Below are 26806 nucleotides of genomic sequence, written 5' to 3'. Positions count from 1 at the left end.
AAACACAGAAGTATTTAATAAAGGAAATTTTAATCTGATTCCTATTCAGTGTCAATGCTTGCTGATTTGATTTTATGAATCAGAGTATTGATGGAGGAAAAAGTACCCCTTAGAAAGTGTTACTTACTGGAATTTTATTAATTTTTTTATAGAAAACCTTAAATACAATCTATGGATTTAACAGGAACCTGTTCTTGCCCTTTCATGTGAGATAATGATAAACTCTAAGTCTTTCCTTTGTACTAGAAGCTCTTAATCTGAGGTCTGTGGGTCAAAACTTTTGACCACAGTCCTATGTGACGGTAACTGTACCTCTTGAGGAAAGGCTTCTCCACTGAGTGAAATTCAGCCTTGTTCAGAGGAAAGATGTAAGACTACTTAAGACATTGAATATTGCCCAATAAATTTATTCCATAAAAATTCAGCATTTTATGCAAAAGTTTTGAAAGGGATGAGCTTTTTGTATTGTCAGTTTTTCACTATAAGCCTAGGAACTTTTCTGCTGCCCATTTCAAAGGAAAATTAGAGTATGGTAGTAGGTAACAGTCCTGAGAAATATTTTTACCTGAGAAAGTATCTAAAGAAATGTAAGAAAAGATGAACAAGAATTATTTTGGCCAGAAAAACACCTTTTAAAATAACATTTGATATATTTAGTTAGCTCTATAAAGGATGGGAGGAGGCTGATTTTTTGGTAAAGATTTTCGCTGGAGAATTTCTAAGTTGAGAGCTTTCTGGCCTGATTAGATGCAGCTTAGAGCTCTCTAAACAGAAAGTAGATGTCTTGAAACATACATTTTCTAAAAGATTATTGAAAGTCTGTTTTTACTTCAGCATGAGAATAAGCATTTCACAACTCCTAAAGTTTTTCCAAAATTGATTTGCAGTTTCCTGGTTGCTGCTCTTGGAGCATTGCTCACCTGTGCTCTTGGCAGCATGGCGAGGAGCAAGGCACTCGCATCCTTCAACTCAGTTCTAATTTTAAACATTTTTATAACTAGGGTAAAATGCCAGGTTTTATGACAAATTGTTGAACTGCAAGTGCAGTAATGGGAGTACTGTTAAAGCACACAAGTTTTCAGAGTATTTCATAACTGAGTCTTCATCCATATTATGGTAAACATGGGAGAAACTGTATAGAAAGCATGCTCTGGAAAAGATGGCAAGTCTCTGACTTCAGTAGGGCTAGGATTTCATTCTGAGTCTGGCTTTCTGTACCAGTATGAAACTTTGTTGTCACATAACGTAATTGTCATATGACCTTGCATAATTCAAAACTTGTGCATATGCACAGTTCTTCCAAGCAGCAAAGAACATGCCTTGCCCTTGGAAAAGCAATGAGATCTGACCCATAAGATCTGAGACCCTATGGACAGGGCAAGGAATGAGGTTTTGTTTAGAGTTCTCATTACAGTTGCTTGAGATTTAGATATCAGAACTGGTCAGTCTTCTGACACAGCCCTTCCTTGTGGGTCTGCCTGCTCAAGTCCATGTCTCTCGGTAATTCTCAGCTGCACACACAGCAGCTCTGTTGTAGTTGGAGGGGTAAGTTATCATCTTGCATACGTCTGTCTCCAGGGTCATATGTCCAAAAGAATTGTGGCACCATATCTCAAATCCATCCCAGCCCCTTGTGCTCCTGTGGACTACAGGAGAGCTGGGTGAACTCTGTGAACTATATGCAACTAGAATCTAGCCTGGCAAATTCCCTACTCTCTGCTCTGAGAAGAGGCAGGATGGCAGGATTATGCCTTCCTCGCCTGGCAGGAACAAGCTCTAGATGACCCCCCTCTTTCACTAAGGCCAAATACAAAATAGTTTCAGGGCTCTGATCTATGTACTGTGTCCAGAAGATTCCTTCCTCACTGGCCAGATACAGTTCTTGGTCAGGCAGCTGCACTTTCATAAGTCGCCGAACAGGAATGGAGCCGCCCATTCTGAAAGACCTGGAATTAAACCATCAGCCATATGAATGGAAGAAGCGGTTGCTTGCTGTAGGCAGACTGTCTTGGTATTCTGTTCTTTGCTGTGGCTTCTCAATGGCTATAAGGCTGATGTTGACAACAGTTAAGTTGAGTGATAATTATGGTTGCATGAAAAAGCATGGACACATGCTTCTTACATGGGATGATTAGCAGCAAGGGGAAAATTTCAAGATGAAGGAAAATTACATGGAAATCTGAAGTGTATAAGCAGTCCATTAGCTAAGCTGGTTTTTGAGCTTGGAGACAAGACTGGTTCTTAGCCTTGAGTGCTGAAATAGCAATCCTGCATTTGGGTCAAAACATTGCATTGAAGCTACAACAAAGATGAGCAACTCTTCCAACATATGTGTGTGTGGTGGTAGAGGGGGAAATGAGTGGAGGGAAATGAGTGGTGCATTTCACTGGTCCCTGTGCGGTTTTCTGCAATGACTGTTTGATACTCTGAGTGCATTCCTGTTGGGGCCTGGCAGAAGTGTGAGTAGTAACTAGAATGGATGTGGTGAGGGAGAGCTTAGGTCCAGCAGTACAGTCCAGCATGGCAACCTGGGGCTTCTTGGCAGAGTACTGTATTTTCTTCTCAAACACAGTGTTCTTCAGAGGTGAATGATCTGAAGGGTTCCTGGGGTTTCCCAGGCATAAGGCTCAGCTCTGCCAGCAAGGCAGAAGGGTATCACAAATCAGAATCACTTGGTAACCTGGGCCCCCTCAAGTAATAATTTTGCATTTGTTTTTAATAAATCACATTTATATATCTAAGAAGAAAGCATGCAGACCATACCTAAAGAATGGGCAACTGGGAAGGAAGCAGCAACCATACAAAGGATCTAGGAGCTAAACAGGAATGAATAAGCAGTGTCCCATGGTCTCTACTTCAGGCAGTGTAGGTAATTTAATCAGATGTTTGGGAATGCTCTCTGGAATTGCATCAAATACTAAAGTTGTATTCCATTTTGCTGTGAAAGGAAGAGGTGTTTTAGGGAGCACTCTTCTTTACATGGCTTAGATTCCTAGAGGCTGCAGAAGCCTGGATTCTCCTAAACAGGGACAGCTGTAAACAAACAGATCCTGGGTGGTTCTGGGAACTCAATAGGCTGTGCTTAGACCTGATCCTGCAATAGCACTATGTCCAGAGGCCTCAGCACATGCATCTCCCCCCTACCTCTGCAGTGGTGGCCGAATTAGCTCACTGCAGGGTCTGGGAGGGGTAAGAAGCTTCACTCATCTAGTGTCGGTATCAATTCCTGTGCATCACTGCAGTTCCTTCAGTTTAGCTAGTCTATATATAGCTCTTTCCCACAGCTTACTCTTCTTGGATATCTCTAGACTACCAACATATTTTCACCTCCCACTAGCAAGTGCATTGTCCATTTGCAAGTGGATTGACCTTTTGGTGGAAAACTTTCTATTCTTGTTTTTCAGCACAAGGCTTTCCCCAGTGCTACAACCAAGGAGAATTTAAATGTTCTTGATCCCATATTGCCTTCTGGGATCAAGGGTATGCTGTCTGGTCAACTATTCTTGCAGCAAACAAGGCTGATATGAATTTTACAGTTAAAGCAACAAGAATCAGAAAACTAGGAAGCACCATGGAAGGGAGGAAGCAGAAAATCTCTTTACACCTGGCCTCTTGAGACAGTAGTAGGCAGAGCACCTGTATTTGGCAATAGCAAGACTCCTAACCAGGTGCTCTGAATCTCTCCCTGGAGAAGCTGCTCTCCCCTGACTGTACAGGGAGCCTGGCCTCTGGATGGAAGCATCTAAGATGGAAGCCTAAATACTGTTGCTGGGTCTTTGCTTGTTGACTGCTAGATAGGCTTAAGTAGAGTGAATTGTTACCTTCTCTTTGTCTCCCTTTTCCATCAAAAGAAACCTCACATAGGTTGCAGCTATTCTTTTAATAGGACAGAATGGCATGAAGCAACTCAATATGCGTATGTGCTAAAGACCGGTGCTGATCATCTAGCTCCATGAGGTTTGTTAGTGGTAATATTGCGCCTGCATTGCTTTGCTATTCTTCTAAGAATAAAGCTGGTTTAAATAAAAGATGCAAATGAAATTTTTGCAAAGCTGACTTTGAACTTGGGAGGCCCAAGAGCTCTAGCTGTAAGTGCAATCACAGCTAGCTACAGCTGTGCACCAGATGGAGACAAAAGGATAGCAGAGGTCGACCAACTATCTTGAGGTTACTGGAGCCAGCTGTGTTCTCCCACTGTGGATTAGGTGTTCCCACTTAGGGTTTGTCTCCACCACAGAGAAAGTGTGGGCCTACTCGGCGTGAGTGGGTGTTGTCTACCCACAGCTCCTGGGTTGGAACTGGAACTGTATCAGGTTGCACTTTTGATCTAATTCGTGCTGTACCTGCATGTGCTTGCTTATTCCATATGTTCAGTCACAGTGTATTGTGGACGAGCTTGTTTGGCCTTTCTCAGCTTCTGTGGGAATGCATTTTTAACAGCCATCTTGGTTAAATTAATTGCCAGCAACAAGGCCTATTGGTTGTTACACGTCACTTTACAGAGAAAGGAGAGAGATGCAGTTCATGAGACAGAGTGGAAAAAATATTGACAGCAGTATTTTTTGCTAATGAGTCCAGGCTGAATGCATATGTAGCAGAGGAGACAATCAATGCAGACTTCAAGCTGGGTGCTGATTCTGCAGCAAGTCCTCAAGCCCTGAGTGCAGAGGTTGCTGTACCATGCAAATATGGCATGATCAGTGTGCCATATTTCATGGGTTCAGAACTTCTGTCATAAAAGTGACCTGCATGAGAATCTATCTTAGCTGGAATTGGTAAATTAGTTGCTAGTGCTGGTATGGTGGTGCAGTTATAGTGATGTTCAAGAGTATTGCTGTTGTACGTGTTCAGGTGGTGCAGGCTGCAGTTATTTCAGGGACTTCCCAAAGGACTCCTGAAATGTGTGGGGGCTGTCAGTGGCACATCTGGGCCCAGAACTGCCATCCTCTGCTGATGCACATGAATGTGTATAATGGGATGTGACATTAAAGCATGTTTGAGAGCCTGCATTTCTAAATGTTGTTGATTGATTGGGTTACAACCTCACCAGCTTGTAACAGGTAATAACATTTTGTGGCTTTTATCAACTATTATTTTTCTACCGTTCCCCATTTCTCTGGTCCAGAAAACTATTCCTAGAGGTGGGAGCAGGGGCAGAAAAAAAGGTTTAATGTTGCACTGGGCTGGTACAGAATCACAGTGGAATGAGCATTTGGCCATCACAAGGCAGAGGGGCACTATGTTCATGGCTGCATTTTAAAATTAACTATTTCACAACCAAGTTCAACACTCAAATTCATGATCCTTTGTAATGGAAGATGGAAGAACAGGAAAATAAACCAGTAGAGTTCCAGGAATTCAAAGAGTTGATAGATAGGATCACATAGGAGGCAAAGGAAGAGGATGCAATGTGAATTCATTATTACTTACAGAAATGATATTAAAGACAGAAATAAAAACTAATTCAGTGCTCAGGAAAGGTAAGCATAAGTCAGGCAGGCTGAATCCTTACTACTGTCTCCTCATTTACATCGAAGTGGAAACTAGGACAATATATTAAGGGTATTAGAAAAGAACAGCATGAATCACAGAATGATTGAGGTTGGAAGGGACCTCTGGAGATCATCTAGTCCAAACCCCCAGCTCAAGCAGGGTCACCTAGAGCACGTTGCCCAGGACTGTGTTCAGATGGCTTTTAAATATCTTCAAGGATGGAGATTAAACAACCTCTCTGGGCAGCCTGTTCCAGTGCTCAGTCACACTCACAGTAAAAAAAAGTTTTTCCTCATATTCAGATGGAACTTCCCATGTTTCAGTTTGTGCCCGTTGCCTCTTGTCCTATCGCTGGGCACCACTGAGAAGAGTCTGGCCCCATCCTCTTGAAACCCTCCCTTAAGGTATTTGTATACATTGATAAGATCCCCCCTAGGTCTTCTCTTCTCCAGGCTCAACAGTCCTAGCTCTCTCAGCCTTTCCTCATAAGAGAGATGCTCCAGGCCCTTAATTAATCATCTTAGCGGCCCTTCACTGGACTTGCTCCAGTAGCTCCATGTCTCTCTTGTACTGCGGGGCCCAGAACTGGATGCAGTACTCCAGATGTGGCCTCACCAGGGCTGAGTAGAGGGGGAGGGATCACATCCTTCAACCTGCTGGCAATGCTCTTCCTAATACAGCCCTGGATACTATTGGTCCTCTTTGCCTTTTTGTTCTTTAAGAACATTGCTGCCTCATGGTCAACTTGTCCACCAGCACTCCCAGGTCCTTCTCCGCAGAGCTGCTTTCCAGCAGGTCAACCCCCAACCTGTCCTGCTGCATGGGGTTATTCCTCCCTGGGTGCAGGACCCTGCACTTGCCTTTGTTGAACTTCATGAGGTTCCTCTCCGTCCACCTCTCCAGCCTGTCCAGGTCCCTCTGAATGGCAGCACAGCCCTCTGGTGTATTGGCCACTCCTCCCAGTTTTGTATTGTCAGCAAACTTGCTGAGGGTGCACTCTGTTCCTTCATCCAGGTCATTGATGAAGTTGAACAAGACTGGACCCAGTACTGACCCCTGGGGGACACCGCAAGCTACAGGCCTCCAACTACACTCTGCGCTGCTGATCACAACTCTCTGAGCTCTACCATTCAGCCAGTTCTCAATCCACCTCACTGTCCACTCATCCAGCCCACACTTCCTCAGCTTACCTATGAAGATGTTATGCGAGATAGTGTCGAAAGCCTTAGTGAAGTCAAGGTGGACAACATCCACTGCTCTCCCCTCATCTACCCAGCCAGTCATTCCATCATAGAAGGCTATCAGGTTGGTTAAGCATGATTTCCCCTTCGTGAATCCATGCTGACTACTCCTGATCACCTTCTTGTCCTTCATGTGCTTGGAAATGGTGTCTATGATGAGCTGCTCCATCACCTTTCCAGGGATGGAGGTGAGGTTGACTGGTCCCCAAGACAGGGCGCTCTGCTTTCTGGCTGGGCGGTTTTAAAAGCTGAATTAGATGCAGCTCCTGCAGTGGCAAACGATCACTGTGCTATGTGAACTTCAAAAGAAAAATAAGAGATAGAAAAATGATATAATCTAGAGGACCATAAGTCCAGTAAAAACACAGAAATATATTTGGAGTAGAAAGCTTCTGTTTGTGGTGTTCTAAACAAGAGCTGGACAAGTCCCAGATTAGAACCAGGATGCAGTTAAAGCAGCTGTAGTAGATGGCCTGACCCCAGGAATGCATCTAGCCTCAGGGCTAGCCTTGGAAATAGCAGGGGATGCACTAGACCCTCTAATAAGGGAGGCCAGAGTGGGCTGGGGGAGAATGGACATAGCGAACAAAAGGTAACCATCAGGAAAAGGAGCAACCTTTGCTAATGCAACTCCCCACTACCTTTCCTTGGGGAAGGGCAGAAAAGGATGGTGGCTAGGTAAAGAGGAGTGTCAAAATAACATATCTCCTCAGGGAGCTTTAGAAAATAACCCACGAATGAAGCAGCAGCAGGACCAGATGAGCTCTCATATGGAAATGGCCTCAGAGGTTTGGAAAGGATACAGGATGTATCCTAGTGTCCTAGTGGATTGCTTGCTAGAGATTTGTATGAAAAATAATAAGGAGAGCTCAGTGCCTCTATTGCATAAGTTGTGGAACAGGGAGGCCCATCACCTGCTATCCCAGGGCTCGTGGACCAAAGGGGTGGCCTGCAGGTAAGGTGAAGTCACAAGATGACATGGAAATCAGAGCCCCAGGATGCTTCTGGATGCTGGTGCACCCGTCAACATAATCCAGGGCACCTGGCTACCAAACCATTAGATGGGGGTATGAGAACTGTTAAGCTTGACTCATACTGCGTGCACACACTGAACTCTAAAGAAATTGGACCTACTGAAGTACATACTGGGTTCTAGAGTGGAACTAGAACATTTTGTGTACACCCTAATGCCAACAGTCTACCACAAAAAAAAAAGAGTAAAGCCTTCTGAGTGTAGTCTTTTCCAAGAAAATGGACTGATATTGGACTTAGCAAACCAATATCTGCAGATTTGGGGAAGGTTAGGAGAAGGGCAAGCAGAAATCTGAAGAGTACATTGCTAAGCAGGCTTAAAGGCTCCTGAAATCCTTGAGCCACCAAAGATGACAAAGGGAAACAAGCTTTTCTCATCCTAGTCCCCAACTAAAATAGTATGTGGGCATATTTGGGCTGAAGTGTTAATAATGCATCCTGAACCTCTGCCACAGAGAAAGGCAAAATACCCTTGGCCATGGAGGAAAGCCTGGAGACCACCCTCAGAGGCTTATTAGAGCAAGGTGTAATTGTGCGAAGGAATTGAACAAATGCCACATGCCTGTAGTGCTCCCGTTTGGCACATCCTGAAAGCAGACAACAAAACTCACCAGCTAACATTTTTTATTTATTAATTACATTATTTTACTTAATTTGTTAGGTACTAAATAATTTGTATTGATATTATTTTTAATAATAATTTTGAGCATTAAACACTGCTATGTTAAACAGCACCTGTTGTAGCAAAAATGCCAGTGATCATAACCACCATAGTGGCAGGGGACACAGTGGTTCAGTGTAATAAATTTAGCAAGTGCGTTATTTGCCATACCACTAGTAAAAAAAATGTTAGTACAAGTTTCCCTTTCCGTTCAAGGGACAGCAGTACTGCTTTATGCAAGTTCCGCAAGGATTTCACAATGCTCCAACTATACATCTGGATGTGGGAAAATTTCAGAAGCTGATTAAGCCCATTTTATTTTATACAGAGATGATATAGTGATCCACAGCCTCACTCAAATAGAGGCTAAAAAAAAAGATAACTAAACAAATTTTAGCTGTAATTACAGAAACAGCATTCAAAGTAAATAGGGAAAAAACTTAACTCATATAGAACAAATTAAAATACCTGGAGGGAGATTTGGACAGGAAGGCCAACTTCAGAGGGGCTCTCTTAGAGCCAGGCTCACAGCTCTCACAGACCTGCAATGGTCCATGAGGCCTGTCTGAACCGGGTTGGTCTGTCCTGCATTAACCTTTGAACTACCTCCCCTCATCCCCTCCCAGCCCCCAAACCTGGACTTCTTTGCAGATATCCCCATCGGCATTTTGGCAATGGATAAAACCTTGCCTCCCAGTTGAATGTTATATTGCTGTACCAGTGGGGGCAGCACATGTGCTAACATGGTGAATATGGGTGCAAATGTTGGTGAATGAGGTTAGCCTGGGGTGTATCTTGCAACTCTCTCTAGTCATCCTCACTGGGAGGACAGCAGCAGACAAAGAAATTATTACAGGCATGTGTTGATATGTTAGCTAACCCAATCCCCTTGCAGAAGGATGAAATTCAAGACTATTGCCATGACCCCTTGCAGCATGAATAGGAAAGCTCTGCTTTTATTTGAAGCTTGTTCTTATTCTACATTCATGTTAAAGAATGGTGAGGAAGGTGGTTGTTATAGGATGTTATAGGTCCTTTTCCTAAGTTATTATGTTCATTTCTTCTTCCCCTGTTCCTCAGTTTCTCCCTTTTTAAAACCCTTAATCCAACGCTGGCAAATAGTGAAGTCCCGCCTGTTTCCAGATGGAGCCCAAGCTGGTGTCATTCACACCTTTCTCAGAAGGTACCTCTGGTAACTGTACCTCGTTTTGTATCTGTTGGCTGCAACAGTTAGCAGAATTACATTGAGGAAAAGAAAAGGAATTAGGAAGATAAAATGAAGTCCTTCATATTTAAAGCTATTCAATAAGGTCCTCAAAAGAGTGGAGAGTCCTATCAATCTCAGGAGAAAAAAATTAAGGTCATAATTTAAATCAGGACAGATAAACCACAGTAGAGCCCGTATAGATGTCGATTCAGAAAACAAATGGTTTAAATTCAGTCTAGCTTAATGAATTCTCACGGGTTAAACTATAAAGCTGCATACATCATTTTCTTATTTTCTCTCTCTTCTCAATTTCAAATACATACAACCAGAGGCACATTTGCTAGATCTGAAACAATTTTTTTGGTTCCTGTCCCGCATCTCAGTCATGAAATTCTTCCCAGCTAAAATTTCAGCAGGGGCTGGCAAAAACTTTACCCAGCTAGTATCTCATTCCTAACACAGGGAAAGCTGGTAAAGAGAGACTGTAGCATTTGTACCAGCTGGAACAGCAACCAACAGAACCGCAATGCTTAAACCGCTACAAACCTACAGAGCTCTCCAGCAGCAACACAGGCTTCCTCCCCTGCCTGGGGTGACCTGGTGCATCCTGACACTGTACTGGATGCTATTCTGAGCACTGCTTTTACTTGAAGTCTGTTAAAGAATGGTGAGGAAGGTGGTTATTAACATTACAGATATCTGGGGGGAGCGGACTTTTGTTTAGGAGATTTGAATCTGCCCTGGTTCGTTCCTGAGCCTCTCGTAGGTGAAGCATATGGATAGCAGGACTAGCTCAGTCGAACTACCGCGCCAAGACATTCTCACAAAACCCTAACGGGCAAAGAGTGCACTGGTCCAGTTTTAGATGTTGCTTTTTTCAGATTTGTAATAGGACCACAAATCAGGCGGGAAGTAATGTAAATTGGAAACAGGAATGTCATTTTCACATCTCACACACATGAAGCAGCCGGGGCAGAGAAGGGACCAGATGGCAAGCTTTGAAAATTAGGTGTGGAGATGGGAAAACCTGCAGGGGATTAAGGGAGAAGAGAGACCTTTGCAGCTGGTTTGCTTTTCCCTGCCTTTGTTTCAAAGGTTACAGAAACTTTCTCTCTGTCCCTCTTTCTCTCTCCCCACCTTTCTCGCCTTCCTGCAAGTGAATTCATTAGATTCCTTAATCTACCCAGTTTTACATTCGTTAGAGAAGGATGTCTCTTATTTTTTCTTTTTCTTTCTTTCTGATTCTTTTTTTCTTCCCATTCTTTTTTTCTGTTTCTGTTTGCACTCTCTCTTACTAGTTTTCTTCTCTCTTCTATTTTTTGTCCTGCATAGATCCAGATTTTAAAAATCTGTATGGACATAATACAGCAGTATAGCTGTGCAGACATAATATATCAGTACAGCTTGTCATAGACTCTTCAGCTTCCCCAGAGGTTCTTGTTGTCAGTAGATAACGGTCTGATTGACTGGGGTCATTTGGACTCAGTGACCTACCTGCTAAGTAGTAATTAGTCATTTTTCAGATATGATAGCTGTGATTGCTGGAACCTTTGCTGTAGGCCAGCTCTGTGCTATGGATAAAGATGTGTGCCAAGGTGCTGTACCTTAGTAAATAAGAATGAATTGTATCTAAGATTCAGTGCTGGTCAGTAAAAACTGATGCTTTCCTCCTCTCCTGTGTTTTTCCCGCATATAGTCCATGAATAAAAATGCAAACATTCTGGGATGAGCCTTATTCAAGCCATGCCAATTTCATTAAAAAAAAAAAAGATCAAATAAGAGGTATATTACATTACAAGATGTTTTATAAACATGGAGGTAAGGTTGATACGTCCTTTGTAAATAACGTGTGTAAGGTGCATAAGATCTTGACTTTGATCCCTCCTAAAAGCTATTAAAATTGCACATTTTTCATTTTTCTGAACTGCAGGATTTAAAGGTTGTGGCGTGGGCAAACTCATCTACTTTTTAAGCATGAGCAAGCGGTTAATAGCAAACAGTTTCCAGGCTGCTCTTTGGGGTATAGCCCTCCGTTGGTGCCCGGCTCTGGCTTCGGCGCAGCCCTGAGTGGGTCTAGCGCCACGGACTTGGCCTTTTGCCTTTTCCGTTCTATTTAGAACTGTAGGAGAAAACTCTCAGCTGAGCTCAAATTTTGTGACATGCCTCAGTTCTCCGGCCACTGCAACGGGAGTAGAAAGTTCGCTGTTTTCTCTACGACACCTATAACTAATTGACAGGAGTCACTTTTAAACGTTGCCTATTTTTCTTTGAATAACTGGACTGGGACTGAGGGTACCTAATGAAGCCCCTAACTGTAGCAGTCTCCTTTGAAAATTCCAGACTGTTAAATAATACTTCTGCAAATGTCTTGTTTTGTTAATTTGCCTGTACTTGTGATAGGAACCACCCAGGAGACACCACGGATACTGAGGTGATGCTGTTTCCTTATCCAGAGAAACTGAAAAATACATAAAGGTCAGAAGGCAGATAATATGTAAGTATATAAAACATGCTACTGGGCTAGTGCCTCATCTAGTTAGACACCCGCCACCAGGCAGGAGAAATTTCCTGGTAACCTAGTGAGAGGACTTAGTTCCTGAAGCAGAAGAGTTCAGTCCTCTTCCAAATTTCTGTCCTCTTTCTGGTAAATATAAATATTCTGGTTAGCCGTAAAAATCTCTAGTCCATTTCTGAACCTTGTTAAGCTCTTGATTTCAATTTTACCTTGTGACTATGAGTTTCAAAATTTTTTTTATCAAGGTAATACTTTTTTACTTGTTTCAAATTTGTTGCCTTTCCATTTCTAGGATTTTTCCTTTTTCTTGTATTAAGTAGATACACATATCCTGACTTTCACAATAGTAGGCACAATCTATATATGCCTGTCATGTTTCTATCTCTTCTTTTACTTAAATTCTTGTTGGAATTCAATAATTAATAAGCATAGCTGTATCACTATAATTTATGTAACAAACATGAAAAGGACATCTCAAGACTAAACTTGTGGAAAACTTCACTATTTTCATCTTTTTAATGATTTGTTGGGCTAAACACTTACATTTCTTTGAACACAAAGAAAGTATTTTTAGTCACAAATATTTTTTTGCCAATGGTTCCATGTTTCCATGAAATCTTAATAAATAAAGCTTTGTTTAGGATTGTATTGAAAGAAATAGCATCGTTCAAATTGTGGAGAATACAATCCAGTTAAAGAAGGATTGAAAATGGAGGCCATTTAGCTTTGGCTCAACTTGAAAATCAAGTTTCTTGTTTGGAACCATTCTGCCAATAAATCAGAATACTTTCATCATTATAGAAACCTCATGCAGACTTTTTCATACTATTTAAAAAGTCTGCCCATTAGAAGAAAAGATGTCAGTGTTTGAAGAACCAGTCTCTTTGGAAATCTTTCATAAAAAAAAAAAGGAATTATTTCTTCAAATCCCCCAAAATGATTTGAGCATACTTTTAAGCATAAAAGAAAAATTATCCAGAAACTCCATGCAGTTTTCTGTGATTTTACAGAGAAGACACCCAAACTTTACAGCTCCTAGTGGCAGTATGAAACTATGGGGCAGACAGACAATTTTTTTTATAGTAATATTTGTGATCGATTATACCATTCTGTTTGCATATATAAATATTGGAAGTAAATGTATACACCAGAGTTGATTCATGCTTGTTTTTCCTTGATAGGCTATTAGAAACTTGTTTTCAGCCTGACAGGTTAGGGCAGAGTGGTTTCTCATCTCTTTGCTTTGAAGACCCCTTAACAGGCATTTGAACTTAAGAGCGTAAGACATCACAGACCACTTAAGAGTGGGACAAAACTTCACTAGGAATAACAAGAAAGGAGTTTCAAATGAGTGTTGCAGGTGTGATCCACTGTATCAAAAAACTTCAAGACAGAAAGGCTGTCTGCCTTACTGACCCGTGCTCTCTGAAATGCTCTCATTCCTGTTTCTGACTTCCTCTTACTGTATTTAGAGTTTACTTAAGCACATAATTTTCTGCCTCCAAGATCTTTCTTCTGAAGTCTTCCTTTTGAAGACTGCGTTCTTTGGCAACGAACAACAACACAGTTCGTCCAGCACAGACGCATCCTCTTGCTCCACCTCTCTTGCCCTATGGGTAGAGGGTGACACCCTCATTTCTGTGCTTTAAAACAGGGCCAGGGCTACCGCTGCAAGCTGGAAAGTGCTTGTTCCTCCTTAGCATTGCAGAGAATCATAAACGCCATTTATGCCAGTTTGTCTAAATGATGTAAAGTTCATGGTGGAGGAAGAGTGTTCAAAGTACTAATCATGAGGCAAAAAGAAAAAAAATCTGAAGTACATAAGCTAAAAGTCAGAACTGTGAAAACAGACCAAGAAAAGTATCATCTACTCCCTGCCCAATTAGGAGTTTTAACATCAGCAGAATCTAGGGAGTACTGATAAAATAGTACAAGGTGAAGACCCAAATCTGCTGCATCTTCATTTATTAATGCAGAGTTACAAATGCACCAATTCTTGACTCTACACATACTGTTATTTGCTGTGCAGCCCACCTGAGTACTACTTTTGCCATTTTTGACTGTAGACCAGTGTGCTAAAATACAGCATTTGCTGCTGTCAAATCAATTAGCACCCTGTCCTTTGCTATTCTCTCCTTCTGTTGCAATATTCTACTTCAGATCAAAGCATACGGAAGGTCAGGTTGGGTGATTCCAGGCAAGAAATGTGGATATGCTGAGAGTACATCCCTGATTAGGTCGAGCTAGGGAAATGGAAGGATTGCCGGAGCATTACAGTTGTTGTTAAAGTTTATGAAGTAAAGCATCTGGAACAATTCAAAATTTCCTCCCAGGAACATAGCCTTAATGGAGCATTATGTACACAACTGGCACGAATTCAATAGGAAATCCTACAGAAATTGAACAGGATGAGAGAGAATAAAGCAGGCCCAAGCAGAAACTTGCGACCAGAAAAACACCTTGTCAAATAAAGGAAAGAAGAGTAATACTTCTAAATTGGGCCACTTCTGGGGATTGCTGAGTAGGCTCAGCAAAGACCGGCACTGCCACTGCCAGGCTCCTTATCCTCACAACCTTACCAAGTGACCCACCCAAGTGGCCTAGAAAGGAAGGGACTTCTGAAGTCTGTTGGTGCCTGTGGCTTACTCCCCATGCACTTTATACATGTTTTGCTGCATGTTCTTGGAGGTAGGCACTTCAGATTTCCATGGAGTGGATGGTGGGGGCAAAGAGGACAGCACCGGGAATGCCAGAACTCTGGACAAACAGCTGTATTGAAACCAATCCAAATGCAAAAAAGCAGTGTTCCTGTGATAAAAGTGTGAAATGTGATGCCATTTGTACTAAAAACTGCACAGACTCTTGTCCTGACATGGAAGGATGGAGAGGTTTGCAGTAGGTAAGTACAAGTTAGGACTCTTTCTGGTATGCTCGTGGAGAGTGATATTACAGTTTTTTGACACAGCATTTAGGCTTTTCTCCTGAACGAGCGAACTATTTGCCTGAAATGCAGCAGCTATATATTAGCACACATTTACAGGTCAAACAAACAGCAAACTGAGGAGAGACTGACAAAAGTACATTTTGTTTCCCTGGTTAATTTGTCGCTCCCTCCTTAGTGTGCTGCTCCCAAACTTCTTGTTCAGGCTCCAAAGCTCTGACCCACTTGGCTGCACCTATCCATTGCACTGGGACACATGACTCAGGTTTTGGACTTCCAGCAAGCTGTGAAGTATTTCCTCTTGGCTGCTTTGAATCTAATCCTAATTCATTTAGACAGTTTTCCAGAGGGAATCAACAACAAAGCTTTTTTATGAATTCAAGTTTAGTGACTTAATCATAGACCTTAGAGAAACTCGGCTGTTTTTCAATGAATAAATGACTTTAGTAGGGTTAGCACACTGCTAGGATGAGGTGCCAGGCATGCGGTTTGGCAGCTACAGGCGTATGAATTTAGCTTGCAGAGCAGGAGTTGTAGATTTTGCTGCTGGGACTTGTCCTGCCTTCAGTGCAACCTTGCCATCTCAGCCCACAACTCCCTGTCCAGTTCAGCTGATTTAATTAAATCTGGCATGTGAGTCTGGTTCAGGACCCAGGGAGTGCTGTCATTCGGCAAGTGCCTGAGATCCAGGCATTGATGAGAAGGATTGTGAGACCAGGAACAAATCTGACTGGGAATTTCAGACAGTGTGTGATCTAGCAGGATTGCCTTCATGCTTTGATCTAAAGCCCACCGAAAGGCAGTGGGAGTCTTTCAATTTGCTTGTGTGGGCTTTGGGTCAGTTTATGCAGAGTTTGAGCTGTTGGTTTTTATGTATAAATAGTTCCTTAATTTTTTTCCCCTAAATTTAAAACAATCTAATGATTAAAAAATAAAGGAGAGAGGGGTTAGAGGAGAATTTTGTTCTAATCCATTAGATCTTATCATCAGTAGAGTCTACTATGCAGAATCATAGGAATTGGACAGTCAGGTAGATACTGCCACCCCAGACACATGACAAAGAGTTTTGGTATGTGCAGCACCCCAATGTACCTCAGTCCACTGGAAAGCAGTTCCTGCATTTTACCTGTAGACAACAGTTCACCTCATCACATCGTTCGGCTACAGCCATTCCAATGGTAAAGCTGAACTAGTTCCTAAAATTTATGTGACTGTTTTATAAAACAGTGCAAAGAAATTAAGAGGAAGGGCATCCTTCAATGGAGAAACAGATCCGCCAGAGGCACAGTATTATTTGTGATTACAGGAAACTAGTGTTTGGTGCCTGAAGCTGCAGCAAAAGGATTCCCAGCTACAGGGGAATGACAAACAGTCAAGGCGGGCGTAAGGGGTGCAAAATGACAGGATCTATAGTGACTGACAGCCCTGAAAAGATATTGTTACGGTCACACTGTTTCCTCAAGATGTATACAGACAGAAACACATTCCTTGGATCAAAGACATAAACCTTGCCATAAACCAGTAGTAAACGGACATATATTTCACCAGAACTCCACATACGTGTACTCATTGTGAATACAGGCCAACCATGAATGTAAAGGATGGTGAAATGATGAACAGCACTAAATTAAGACTTGGTTTGAGAGACATGGAAGACAAATAAAACAAGAAGCAAGCAACAGACCTCAGAAAATATTTTTAAATCACCAATCACAATCATAAGTATCACGCTGTTTCCTATCACCACAAGATATTCCCATCTGCCTTAGTACCAAATCAGCTACAAGACTTTGTTCTCTGCTGGGGGATAAAAAAGACAAATCTCCTAAAGCTTGGGGAAAATACATGATTCACCAAGAAAGATGGTAGTTACTTAGCATTTTTCTAATGAAGCATTGTGGCTCTGTATATGAAGATATAAGACATAGACTTTATGGGGCTATAATAGAATGTTAAATATATAAGCAATTTATTATATTTAATTTTGATACCTTGAATGCTCATGACAACAGCAATTCTATAATAAATAACATATTTTTTCCAGCAGGGCACACTGATTTACCATTCTGCTCCGAAGAGGACTCCACGTAAGCCTGAGAATATTTGGTAAAAGCAAAGCCCATGAGGCAAAAAGGCAAATAGTGTTTCTTGAATTTGTTTGGCTCTCTCACAGAATCACAGAATCGCTGAGGTTGGAAGGGACCTCTGGAGATCATCTAGTCCAACCCCCCTGCTCAAGCAGGGTCACCTAGAGCACATTGCACAGGATCACATCCAGGCGTGTTTTGAATATCTCCAGAGAAGGAGACTCCACCACCTCTCGGGGCAACCTGGTCCAGTGCTCTGTCACCCTCACAGTGAAGAAATTTTTCCTCATGTTCAGATGGAAGTGTCTGTGTTTCAGTTTGTGCCCATTGCCTCGCGTCCTGTCGCTCGGCACCACTGAAAAGAGTCTGGTCCCATCCTCTCGACACCCTCCCTTCAGATACTTGTACACGTTGATAAGATCTCCTCTCAGCCTTCTCTTCTCCAAGCTAAACAGGCCCAGCTCTCTCAGCCTTTCCTCATAAGAGAGATGCTCCAGTCCCCTAATCATCTTTGTAGCCCTTCGCTGGACTTGCTCCAGTAGTGCCACATCCCTCTTGTACTGGGGAGCCCAGAACTGGATGCAGTACTCCAGATGTGGCCTCACCAGGGCGGGGTAGAGGGGGAGAATAACCTCCCTCGACCTGCTGGCAACACTCTTCCTGATGCACCCCAGCATACCATTGGCCTTCTTGGCCACAAGGGCACATTGCTGCCTCATGCTTAACTTGGTGTCCACCAGCACTCCCAGGTCCTCCTCTGCAGAGCTGCTTTCCAGCAGGTCAACCCCCAACCTGTCCTGCTGCATGGGGTTATTCCTCCCCAGGTGCAGGACCCTGCACTTGCCTTTGTTGAACTTCATGAGGTTCCTCTCCGCCCACCTCTCCAGCCTGTCCAGGTCCCTCTGAATGGCAGCACAGCCCTCTGGGGTATCAGCCACTCCTCCCAGTTTTGTATCGTCAGCAAACTTGCTGAGGGTGCACTCTGTCCCTTCATCCAGGTCATTGATGAAGAAGTTGAACAAGACTGGACCCAGTACTGACCCCTGGGGGACACCGCAAGCTACAGGCCTCCAACTACACTCTGTACCATTGATCACAACTCTCTGAGCTCTGCCATTCAGCCAGTTCTCAATCCACCTCACTGTCCACTCATCTAACCCACACTTCCTGAGCTTGTCTATGAGGATACTATGGGAGACAGTGTCGAAAGCCTTGCTGAAGTCTAGGTAGACAACATCCTTTTAGGCTTAATAGCTACACCGAACATCTAAGCATGGAGCAGTTCCTTCCATTTTCCTTTGGGAAGCACAAACACTGCAGCTGCACTAGGCCATTACACTTGATTGCCAAGGACAGTTGGTTTCCAGCTCTGCTGCGCTCTGCAGCCAGGCAGGAGGCCGGCAGGACAGCCTTAGCAAAGGAGACAGCTCGTGATGGCTAACTCAGCTGTGAGCTTCTGTGACTAATCCATGAGCCTGTGACTTCGTACCCAGTTCAATTCTAAAGCGAGGGAGTTGTGACATTTCTTTAAATTTCAAATTGCTGCTTCTTGTTTTCCCCTTTTTATGGCCTGCAGGCCAGGGGCCTCCTGGGGCGGGAGAGACTGAGGGATGAGTCTCTCTTGAGCTTTGCTTTTGATTTAGGTTGGGGTTAAGGTTGAAGCTGACATTCTGAGAGTGTCTCTTTGTTTAGTGGGTGTTGAAAGGTATTGTTCTGCGCTCTGGCGCCTTTCTGGGAAAAGCATCGCTATTGTTTGTTTTGCTGTCCTTTTACCCCTTGGTAACAATCATAACAGAGAAAATTGGTGTCAAGGATGGCAACATAAAATAAGAAAAAAAGATTAAATGGCTACATGTGGCAATATGCACAGTTTCCAATTAAAAGGCACAGAGATCGTGCAAAATATACTGAAGCTTGAATGTTACTCCTGTGAAAATTCTGTTGAAAACACAGCTTAACAGTGGTCTGTTTTCCTGTTACTGTTTGAAAAAACAACAACAACATTATTTCAGTGCTTAAAAGCTTGGGCTTGCTCACAAGAATCTGGTGAAGTATAATGTAAAGACACAGCAGAATTTATAAAAATGATTAGGTCCTACCACAACATCTTACCAATATAACATGAGTTTCATCTCAAAACAAGCTTGAAGAAGAAAGTACCTCTGAATTTTTGGCAAGTTTAAATTAACTGCTTCTTGCTGTTCTTCTCTTTTTTTCTTTATTTGTAAAGATGCAGTTTGGTTTTGAATTGAATTCTTAAAAAAGAAAAATGCTGACAGATAATATGTACCAGATAAACCAGCACTAGAACATGCAGTAAAAAGGGTCACTGCAAGGTATGAGCTGGGAAGAAGCTATTGGTATGGATAAACTGAACTGGTTTGTGACTGTGAGAAGTCAGGCTCTGTTGCAGGGTGTTTTTCTCCATCCCTGTCTACAAATTGATGGTCAGAAGCTGTCTTCTTAAGCTTTAAATACCTTAAAGAGTGGCAGACTTCATGTCAGACAGATTTAGAAATTAAAAGAAAAATACTGCCCTGCATTTAACACAGAGATAAAGAAGTAGTAAAAAGCAAAGTAGCAGCATCCTCTATTACTGGCAAGGCCACCATGAATTTCCATAAGGTCAAAAAGTCTCTCTTGTATGGGCGAGAGCCTGTGGGAAAACACCTGTCTAAACTGCAGAGACAGGAGATAGTGAGACCTGCAGAATTTGATCTAGTTGCACCATTTAGGTTTGTTCCCAAAAGACAAATGCAAAGGAGAAACTGTAAATCTGCCAACTCAAAGGGGATCAGTTCCTAAGTAAACAAATATATATATAAAACGGTCAAGGAAAATGGTGTTTCCCAAACTATATTCCCTCCAAGAATACCTATCTGAAATGACAATGAACATGCCTATTTAGATTTGAAAAGTTACCCTGTGGAGTAGCCATACAATTTATTGTATTTCAAAGGGTCCTGGATCAAAACCTGCAGGGAGTGAATGCATTTGATAAATCTAATAATTGGGCGACATGCTAATAACTGAGAGAAAGTCCTAAAAAAACCCTAGAGATGTAAAGAGTTTGCAAAGATATAGTTCTTGTTTTAACTAAGGTAAGCATCCTTCTTACTTCCTTTACTTCCTTCATGTGTGGTAGGAATGCAGAAGGCTTACATAGCTCTGAAGAGATAACATGAGCTCTTGAGATAGACCCTGTCCCAAAGACTCTCTCCAGTGCATGCAACAGAATGGGGTAGATATTTCTGAGCTAGCTTCCGTGCAGAAGCACTCTGGCAGAGGCACAGCAATCCACTAGTCTGCTTGTAACCCCCACATCTCTGTGGCTGGAAATCCTAATACACAGACTTGTTCTCCTAAACTTCCCTCAACCAGCTCCACACTACAGTGCTTATAGCTTGCATGATGTTGGCACAGCCATAGTATTTAGGTAGGTTACTGTGGCCAGGCGTCTTTGTGGGGAATACCTTCCAGGCAGGTTAATGTTCAGCAGCCTAATGGCTTTCCCATTATGGAAAACTATGAAGAGATTTTGGCCAGAAAACGAAAATAAGGTTCTAGGAAATCAAGAAAAAAATTAGTAGTTCCAAGACTAACATGTATGATCAAGCTCCTGGGGCTTAGTAAGTCACTTCTATGGCAGCTACTATACACAAAATGGGGCAGGAATGAGAAAGTCATTGTGACATTTTGTCTCAGGGCTTGTTTTCCCTGAAGAATTCATTTAAGCAGTTAACTTTGGCAAGCAGGCTATTCCAAACTGTGCATCACTAAGCTGCAATGACTGTAATGGGCATGCTCTTTGCTCATGACAAATGCTGCATCTCTTCGTCCCCCATTAAAGAGTGTCCAGCTAAAATGCATTACTTTGTATTTACCATTGGCTAACTCGTACACCCAGAGAGTTGCTGCAATTTAGCAGATGTGGTCTACTGAACAGTTGCTTACTGGTGACAAAGCAGAGTGAAAAGAGAAAACACTGAGGCAGAACTAGGTAATACTCCATTAGTGGCCAAGGAATGCAGGGATGGTTATTGAACTTAGCTGTTCATTAGCGTGATATTTGTTACAGCTCTTCAGAAGAACTTGTTATTAAAGGTACCCTGTTAGAATTGCCCCCTTCATAAGACAACAGATGAAGAAGAATGTTGCACTGATTTGATCCTACTGTGGGCAAAAATACTACTCTGGAAATAGGCCAAGACTATGTCATCAAGATAGTGTTAGTAGTTTCAGAATACTGAAATAATACTGGCTAAGGGCAATGTATCTTCAATTTGCCCTAACAACTAGGCTCTTTTATAGAGACTGGTTTTTTTTGTTTGTTTGTTTGTTTGTTTTTAATGTAAGGACTCTGAGTAGCACCAAAACCTCATTAAAATTACATGATGGATGCACTAAAGATATAGGGAGACATTATTGTGGGTGGCCAAAGATGGTAACAAAAGGAAGTGAAAATGTTTCTTTGAAATGAATCAAGTATTGATTTCATTACCAGATGACAAATACCACCTACTGGGAATTCTCAGATCTCCTGTAAGGTTATATTGAGGAACTGGAATTTTTCACACTGAGGTTTAAAAATTAAAATTGGCGGCAAGTGTGTGGGAGGGAGTTATGCTTCTAAGAAAAGCTGTTATCAGTTTAAATTGTAGAAATCATTTATTTTCTGCCTGCAAATTAATGTTCTCCAGGAAAGTATGTGATCAGGATGTTATTTCCACTTTCATTTCAGGTTCAAGTTTCCTGCAGCAAGATGGTTTACATTACCTCTGTAAAAGAAGATTTTTATTTTATGATGCCAGAAGACTTTGTTCTAGATTCTCCAGGAATAGTATTTCCATTGTTGCCTGTTCAAACAGAACATAACTGTCGATCTGGGTTTTCTTAACTTCACTGTGTATTGCAAAAACACAACAACTCTCTAAATTCTTTTCCTATTAACGTCACTTCAGCTAGAGCAGCCAGGCAGAAGGACAGCACTTGGACGGAACAGAAGCTGGAGCAGTGGTGCTCAGAGCCCCAGTAACTACTGAGGGCTGTATTAGCAGAATGACTGTCTCGGCTTCTGAGAAGCTGTGCTAGTTTGAGCTCCAGCCAATACCCAACGTTGCACCAATCATTTCAGCTTACAAGCAACTGCCACACTCAAGGGTTTATGCCTCTGGATCAGACCTGAACAAGGCACACAGCTGAAATTCGCTCTGAACACATCCCCAGGGAGCAAATGATCATAATGACTCTATTGTTTTGTTCCTACAGCTCTCAGTACAGGAACTGTGCCTTTCTACATGTTTGCAGAGACCACGTTGCGGTAGAGCCATGACAATGGGGGAATCAAGGGTCTCTAATGAATTACCCTGAGGGACAGTGTGTTTGGATGCAGTCTTGGGCACTGCCATGGCCTTCATTGGCACTTGAAGGAGTGAGGGGAGCACCAAAAAGTACCTGCAGCCAAAATCCTGGGAAACTGGACTTTTCATGCCCTGTGTTTGTCCTTGGGGATCTCATTGAACAGCACACGCTCAGGTGGTAAGTCAGAATATCTTTTGGGCTTATTTCTTACAGGCCAGGCCTGGGATCTAAGAAAGCTTCTTAATCTCCCACTCCTCTCTGGAAGCTGAATTGTAGTTAATTCTTGATGGGACCCTGAGTTCTGCAAGGGCCAGATCCTGTAGTAGATGCAGCCATGAATGCACTGTTCTCCCCCAGTCCTGTGCCTCACCTTCCTACCTGTAGGTGTTCCTATACTCAGCCTCACCTGTATTTGCTAAACCATAAGGCTAAGTGAAGAAGTTAAAGTGGTGCATCTTCCTTGCATATCTCTGCAGGGAGGAAAAACAAGTAAAGTTGCAGTTTGTGTTTAAAAGAGAAAGACATGCAAGGGAAAAAGCAACAGTCAGAGACAAAAGAAATGCCATAAGTTACCAGTGATCTGATGAGCTAAATGTGACTTCTGTATGTGGGCTGCATATATCTTTGTCATTCTTTACTAATCGTTACCAGTTGCTGCAGTTCAGTTTATTCACAGCTGTAGTAATAGAAGTCATGAATTTGGTCAAGAAACAGAAGACTGCCTGTTTCTTCTGGAAAAAGGGAGTGATAACAGTTTTGCTTATGTATAAAAAAGGCACGAAGTCCTGCTTCTATGCCTACAGGAGGAATTAAATATGAACCAGTTTCTTGCCTCACAGGACCAAGCCTTGTCTAGCTTGCTCTGTCTCAGCCATGTTTAGTCTTCTAGCTGCCTTTTTAATATGCAAAGATATTTCTCCTCTTTTTCTTCCCATTTTCCAGCTGTATTTAAAACAGTACACAACAAAACCTCTCACTGCGTATTACCTCATTCCTGAGTGGATTTGTATGTGACTTTGTCACGTAAAGCAATAGCAGGGGCGATATATGATTTAAGATTCCCTGGTCAATCAGGAGCTCCTAGACAGGATCTAGACTATAGCTGTCAAACCAGGTATGCAGTAATCTTTCCATAAAAGCTACATTAGAAGGACTAGGATTCACAAGCTGAGAAATTCCCATACACTGAATAAAATGTTTATTTTAAAGGACCATCTGTGCAGCTGTCCAGGCAGAAAGTTTACAAAACTAAGTTGTGACATACAACAGTTAGGATCTGTATATACATCGTTTTCAGTGGATTTCAAGGACTTACTTTGTTTGGCACTTGCTGACAATCTCTGCAAACACCATTTTCAAAACAGCAAAGAGTTGCAGACAGTTAAAAGAACTGAGTCCTGCCTTCCCTGCCTTCCTCTAAAATAGCGAATGGTGTGTTTAAAATTTGCTTTGCAAGTAATGAACAGCCAGTCTCAAGGTAAACCTCTGCAATAGGAGTTTTTATGGGTGAGATATGGCTGGATAAAACCATCTGGAAAAAAGGGTCTGAGCTCTCCTGCGAGCCAACATCGTCCCTTGCTACCCCCGTCCCAAAAGAGGGGTGAGAGAAACAGCAGGGCGCTCCTGCAGGACGCTGCATCATCCTGCTGCGCACAAGCGGCCCAAGGCCTCGTGAAAGCAAGCACCCAGACTAGCTGTAGGGGTCCTGGCCAGGCCAATCGTCTCGCTTCTTTATGTATTTGTTTAATCTAAACTGAATGGAGTTAAAAAAAAAAAAAAAAAGCTTTTATTAGATCAGTCATTTCTGTTGGCTTGCACATTTTCAGCCTTTGCGACTCTGCCCAGGGGAACAAAATTACATACTGGCTTTTTGCGTGGTGGCCCTTCGTGCCAGGGCAGACCACGAGGCCCAGCGGGCGCCTCGAGAGCTCCTTTCCCAGCGCCCCCGGGGTGGGGGGGGGGGGGGGGGGGCCCCCCCCGCGGGGGGGGGGCAGGTGAGGCCACCACTGCAGCCGTTGGGGTCGCGTGAGGCGGCCGCTGGGGTCGCGTGACGCGGCCGTTGGGGTCGCGTGAGGCGGCCGTTGGGGTCGCGTGGGGCCGCCGCGGCGCCGCACAGCCTTTGCGCGAGCGGCCTCTGGCGGCCGGCGCGGGCGCCACACGCGGCGCGGCGGCGGCGAAGGGCTCCCGCAGCAGCGCGGGGCGCCCGCGGCAGCCCTCGGAGCGGGCAGAGGGGCGACGTCTGTCTCCGGCCTTCCTAAATGACCGCGCGTTATGTTTTAATCGCTTTGCAGACACTAACCATCACCAAATGGAGGCAGTCTGGCCGGCAGGACAGAGATAAAGGGAAAGCAGCTCTCAGTAAATGTAGGATAATATCGGCAGAGCTGCTCTTGGGAGTGTTTCCAGGATGCAGCAGGACACCGGGAACAGCTATGCTCTCACCTGCATCTGCGGAAAACAGTGATTCTTTGGCTCCGTGCTACTGAACAACTTCAGATTTTAATAGAGGTAACAGATCAGAATAGTTCCTTCAAAATAAGCTTCAAACCTGTGAATGTGTTTCTCTGACAAGCTGAGGTATGCACGTGTCTCTGGCCGACAGGGCCAGACGCTTAAGTGGTGTCCCATGGTTGCGCTCATGCTTCACTCTTCCTTATGCACCGTATGTTAAGCAGCTCCTCGTAACTGCAGAATCCCAAAGGATGCAGGATGCAAGGATAAAAGATGAAGAGGCGAAGGATGGTGAGAAATGAATGCGCACATGAAGGACAAATCTTGAAATCCAATTACATTGGTAAGTAACAGGTTTTTCCTCTTCAAGTGCTTGCCCGTGTACAGGGCAGTTGGCTCCCAGCAGTAGCCTTTCCTCGGCACAGATGCTCTGCTGAGCACAGCGTTGTTTCTGGGAGCTTCAGTGGGGGCAGACTGCTTGATGAATAGAGCTTTAGGCAGCTCTGCAGAAGATGCATTTTTGTGAGACAGGTGATGTAGCTTGAACGCCGGTAGCATGTGCTCCAGTTACTTCAGGCCAATCAATCTTGTCTGCCTCACGATAAATCTTGATGCAACCTATTATTTAGATAGTCTCTGTGTGGAGATCATTTTATTGTTCGATCTCTCAGCTAATGATACAAACAGTTGAGCAGACTGTCTGAAAAGCTTCATCCTAATGCAACTAGAAGGATGATGCCCACTGGGCATTTGGCATTCAAATCTCGGGCGTGATGGGATTTCCCAGCCCTAGGGGTATGAGGGCCGGGGGAAGAAAACAATGTTTCCTGACTCACACATGATTTAGTGTTGGATATTGTAAAAGGTTCAGAGAATAACCCCATCCAGGAAGAAGATGGTACCAGTGGGAGTGATTATCGCCATAATCTCTATTACTCTTCTCTGAGGAGACAGCCATCACCCCCAGGAGCACTGCTATGGAGAAATGGCAAACAAGCTGTCAGGAGCTTAAAGAGCCATGTCACTGAGATCATGAGTGCCAGGGTTAGACCCTATTTTAGGAACAGTACCTTTCCTGGTGGAAGACACTTTCACCAAGCTCTTAAAGATCTTCAGGACTATAGAGTGGGAGAAAACTGGGAAGGCATCTTCTAGAGGATGATGGCCAGAAATAGCCGCTGGGTGTACCTTAACATGTGATTGCTCCAGCTGGAAAAGAAAGTAAATACACCCGCTGGTCATGGGAGTACGCCTGTCAGGAAAAGGCCATAACTTCATATGGATAGGTTTTGGAAAATAATCTCTGGTAGTGAGAAGATGCATAGTTCTTTTCCTCACCTGAGAAAGCATTTGAAGAGAAATGTTCTGTGTACAGAAAACCAAAGACAACAGAGAATGAAAGGTTTTGAGGGGTAAAGCAAGTCAAAGATGGACTGGCAGGAGGAAACTGTCCTTGTAGCTGGACTATCTGTTGAGTTCAAGAAAGCCAACATTGTACATTCTTGTAAGTAGAATTGCATTAAAGATAACTGACACTGTAACTAATGTATTTCCCCTTTAGGACACCAGACTTTGGCTTGTGTTTTGCTGAGTGTGTCAGCTACCATGAAGTTAACCTTGGACAATAGCTTTCACCCTTTTTGTATGCTGTCTGCGTCTCTGTCTGAAACAGTCTAAAAGTGACTATCTAATCTGCTTAAAATTTCACTGAGAGATTCAAACGTATAACTTTGTTTGCATTCTCATGCAACTGTAGTCCAATGTAATATTCCCTTAATTGTTTTAGGTTGTTTGAGAATGATTCTACTCTTTACTCC

The sequence above is a fragment of the Apteryx rowi genome, unplaced genomic scaffold, assembly GCF_003343035.1.
Source record: "Apteryx rowi isolate R43461 unplaced genomic scaffold, aptRow1 scaffold_619, whole genome shotgun sequence".
NCBI classification, from domain to species: Eukaryota; Metazoa; Chordata; class Aves; order Apterygiformes; family Apterygidae; genus Apteryx; species Apteryx rowi.
This window is presented reverse-complemented; position numbering follows the sequence as displayed.